This window comes from Schistocerca americana, chromosome 1, assembly GCF_021461395.2.
Source record: "Schistocerca americana isolate TAMUIC-IGC-003095 chromosome 1, iqSchAmer2.1, whole genome shotgun sequence".
Lineage (NCBI taxonomy): Eukaryota > Metazoa > Arthropoda > Insecta > Orthoptera > Acrididae > Schistocerca > Schistocerca americana.
Window position 1 is genome coordinate 630,499,571 of NC_060119.1, and position 4,852 is coordinate 630,504,422.

General features: G+C 44.7%; 1 non-coding gene across 1 annotated transcript; it reads right to left on the reverse strand.

Moving 5' to 3' along the window:
- Positions 1-2,259: 2,259 nt before the first annotated feature.
- Trnaa-cgc lies at positions 2,260-2,332 on the reverse strand. Its single transcript has one exon. It is a non-coding gene; the product is annotated as a tRNA-Ala (tRNA).
- Positions 2,333-4,852: the final 2,520 nt, after the last annotated feature.

Genomic DNA, 4,852 nt, shown 5'->3' on the forward strand with positions numbered 1-4,852 from the left:
GCCATCGATGTTGTCGTTGAGCAGGTACCTACAACGATCGTTTCTGCGGCCGAAAATACGATCTCTCGTTCTTCAGCATGCCCCGGTGAAAGACAGTCCGTTGGTGGTCGCCGGAAGTCGCTGAGGCAATTAAAGAGCGTCGGCGAGCTCTACACCAACATAAGCGGAACCCTTCCTTAGAGCACGTAATAGCCCTTAGGGGGCTCCCTGACCGCATTCGCCAGCTTGAAAAAAACGACGGAAACAGGAGTGTTGGGAGAGGTTTGTGTCGACTATTGGGTGCCATGCCACATTCCCAAGTCTGGACGAAGATTAGACGTCTTTTAGTGTACCAGAACCCAACGGGTGTCCCTGGCATTAACATCAATGGCGTGTTATCTACCGACGGAAACGCGATTTCCGAGCACTGTGCAGAGCACTATGCTCAAGCCTCTGTGTCAGAGAATTACCCCCCAGCCTTTCGCACCCTCGAACGGCGGAGGGAAAGAAAAGTCCTCTCGTTCACTACACGCCACAGTAAATCCTTCAACGCCCCATTTACAAAGAGGGAGCTCCTCAGCGCCCTTGCACACTGCCCCGACGCAGCTCCTTGGCCGGATCGGTTCCACAGTCAGATGATTAAACATCTCTCGTCTAACTACAAGCGATATCTCCCCGTCATCTTCATGCAGATCTGGTGAAATGGCGTCTTTCCATCGCAATGGTGGGAGAGCACCATCATTCCGGTGCTCAAGCCCAGTCAAAACCCGCTTGATGTGGATAGCTACCAGCCCATCAGCCTCACCAACTTTCTTTGTAAGCTGCTGGAACGTATGGTGTGTCGGCGGTTGGGTTGGGTCCTGGAGTTACGTGCCCTACTGGCTCCAAGTCAGGGCAGCTTCCTCCAGGGTCGTTCTACCACTGATAATCTTGTGTCCTTCGAGTCTACCATCCGAACAGCCTTTTCCAGTGGTCAACACCTGGTTGCCGTCTTTTTTGACTTACGTGAAGTATACGACACGACCTGGTGACATCATATTCTTGCCACATTGTATGAGTGGCGTCTCCAGGGCCCACTCCCGATTTTTATCCAAAACTTCCTGTCGCTCTGTACTTTCCTTGTCCAAGTCGTTGCCTCCTCCAGCCGCCCCCCGTGTATTCAGGAGAATGGCGTTCCACAGGGCTCCGTATTGTCTCTCTGTTTTTAGTGGCTATTAACGGTCTAGCAGCAGCTTTAGGGCCGTCTCACCTCCTCTGTGTGCGGATGACTTCCGCATTTCGTGCTGCCCCTCGAGTACTGGTGTTGCTAAGCGGCGCCTACAGGGAGCCATTCACAAGGCGCAGTCAAGGGCTCTACCCAATGCTTCCAGTTTTCAGCGGCGAAGTCCGAGGCCATGCATTTCTATCGGCGTCTCACCGTTTATCCTGAACCAGAACTTTACGTTAATGACTATCCACTCACTGTAGTGGAGACATACATAGTGGAGACATACGTAGTGCTTTTAAGATGGAGGTTTTAATGTGTTGCAGAGTGGCTGGCTTCTCCTTTTTATTCTCATGGTCACCCAGTCATGGTAATCTGCTCTCTTGTTTTGATCTCTTCTAAATGTTTCTTGCGTCTCTCTGTGGTTTTCTTATCAGATTTTGTCCATTTAAGTGTTTGTTGCCCTTCTGTCATTCTTGTTTCTCTTTTCTCCTTTCTTCCAGCTGTGTTTTGTATGTCTAGATTATTTTACTCCCATCCCTGTGGAATTATTTTAATCGGAAAGAGGGACCAATGACGTAGCAGTTCGGTCCCTCCTCCCCTCTTTTAAAAAAACCAACCAACCAATCGCCTCACAGAGAACAAGCCATACCGGCGCTTTTAGAGGTGCGTGACAGAGTGCACGACGTCGGCATCATCGGGGCCTATACGAGACCCCGGACCACTGGTGTTCCAGTGGCCACTTTGGACAGCCCCTGTTCAACAAAAACGAACAAAACCTGGTGAGCACGTTTCAGAACACTATCTTTTGCTGTGGAATTATGCCGCGGAACTGACTCCAACTTGCAGTTAAACCTGTGTAGTGCTATTTAGCAGACCCTACTCCCCACTGAACTGGTGGTGGTGGTGGTGGAGGTTAGTGTTTAACGTCCCGTCGACAACGAAGTCATTAGAGACGGAGCGCAAGCTCGGGTTAGGGAAGGATTGGGAAGGAAATCGGCCGTGCCCTTTCAAAGGAACCATCCCGGCATTTGCCTGAAACGATTTAGGGAAATCACGGAAAACCTAAATCAGGATGGCTGGAGACGGGATTGAACCGTCGTCCTCCCGAATGCGAGTCCAGTGTGCTAACCACTGCACCACCTCGCTCGGTCACTGAACTGCAATTGGTTTTGTTACTTGATTCTGAAAGACTTGAAAAGAGCGGATTTTTCATTGTTTCATGTTATATGCCTTCGGTCCATTGATTTTTTCTTGTTATCACGTGTCGAAATTTTTTTGTCTTAAAGTTTTTTTTTGTCTTAAAGTTGAAATGCTGCTTTTACTGGTTTGGGCACTAGGGTGGACTTGAAGAATAAATTTGAGTGATACTGTTGGTCTATTCTTGCCCATTGAATGCCTCTGGTTTTTAGATATTTATTTATTGATGCTGTGCCATTGATTAATTCTGTTTCATTAGACTTCCGTGATCAGCACTGTTTCTTGCAAGTTTGAACATAGCTGTATTACGAGTGTCCTAGTACAACTAGGACTTATTACTGGTGGTTTATTATTGAAAAATTAATAGCTCTTGCTGTGAAATGCTATCGTTTGCTATTCTTATTCTTATTTCAAATTCTGATTCTTACTTGTGGGGATTAGATTATTTATGAGTATTATAAATAAGTATATGTTTGTGAGGGGCGGGCCTTGCCACGTGTAATTTGTGATTTGGTTACTGTGCGTTTTTAAAAGTATTTTATTTACTTATTTCAGAAATACCAGTGACTGCACTATTCGACCACTTGTTACAGAATGGCGCTTCCAGTACTGTGAACTGGAGCTGTATTTGGTTCCAGCCCACATTCGGGTGATTGTAAAAGGAAGCTAACTGAACATCTACTGGCATTGTAATCCTTTGGCCTGTTCTGTATTTTCCTTTTCGTGAACTCAGTGCTGGGCTATTTTAGTGAAATTGTTGTTGTGCAAATGACACTTAGCTCACGCAATGCTCTACCACTTCTCAAGCACCTTGCTCACTGGTCATTTCAACACTCCTCTCTGACGACAATACATATTATACCACTGAGCCAACTAAAGTAATTTCCTAACCTAGGAAACCCGTGTAGCCACTTTCTTTGTGTAGTACACACCTGACGTAGTGAGGGGGAACCTACAGTTCTTCATCCCACAGTGGTTGTGGAAATCCGCATCCAAGATCGCTGTGAATCATTGGAGACTCTGGTTTAAGTGCTTCAGTCGACTATAATCTGTAAGTCGGAAAATAATTCCGGGTACACTGCAGAAAACAGCGAGCAGTGATTCCACTCACAGAGTGAAACCAGCTTTCTTTGGCACTAAGTAAAACCACCTAAACGATCCGTGGATTACCCCAGCTTCTTTTGTTTGCGTCTCAACAATGAACCTCATGAAAACGTTTTTTTGGCTCCCTGCAGCATTTTTCATTCATTGTAGGAAATATATCCTTAATGGAAACGGTAGTATGTATTAGGTTCTACTGTATTTCATTTTATGTATTTCAGAAAGGAGCTATGACGTGTATGTTCTTATTATGTACCACACCTGTGTGTGGTACACGGATACTTAGTAAGTTTTATTGATAGATAACTGCATTTCGAATTCCAGAGTTGCATGCATATAAAGTAGAGCAAAATCTTATGCAAATGGTTCCGTACAGCTATGGTTCAAAAAATGGTTCAAATGGCTCTGAGCACTATGGGACTTAACTTCTGAGGTCATCAGTCCTCTAGAACTCAGAACTGCTTAAACCGAACTAGCCAAAGGACATCACACACATCCATGCCCGAGGTAGGATTCGAACCTGCGACCGTAGCGGTCGCGCGGTTTCAGACTGTAGCGCCTAGAACCGCCCAGTCACTGCGACCGGCTACAGCTCTGGAGTGAGGCGTACTAGAAAGTGCATGTGACAAGATAACATTATACTTACCTCTCCTTTTTATCTCTTTGAGTCATCAGTCTTCTGAGTAGTTTAATACGCCCCGCCATGAATTGTTGTCTTACAATCTTAATTAACTCTAGTTTGTCTCGTAACTTTGAATCTTAGCAATAGCTTTTAATTCTGTCTGCAGTTATTCTGGCGTATATTTTTTTAAATTACGGACTCAGTACTTTATAACTCTTAACAAATGTTTAAATACGCCTCTATAGCTGATGATATATGTTGGATCATTGTCGTCTTCGTAGCTTCATTCCAGTATTGCAGCTGTTGGTATTGTCTAACTCGAAGACTTTGTCAGCTATTAATCCACCAATCTGAAAAGCAGAAGGAAGTAATAAGTGATGAAAAGACTTGTATATGGTAGCAGCGGGTTTCAAATGCCTGATAACCCATACAGATTTACTTTTTGCGTTGTTTTTCTCAATTACCTTTGACGATTTTCTTCATCATAATTCAAAGGTCCGCGCCCATGCTCTATTTCCAATGACCTCGTCATTTACGTTAAAATCTAATCTTCTTTCCCTTCTTTCGTGCTGAGAGTTACATCCACAACGGAAGTTGGCTGTTATTGATTGATGATTCAGAAACACGGTCATCTCTCTACTTATTTATTCACTCATTTGAAGTCCGATACTACTGCTAAAAGAAAAACGAGGTATCCCCACTACACTCGGCCTCAAACAACACCGAAAGTTATATACTTTCTTTTT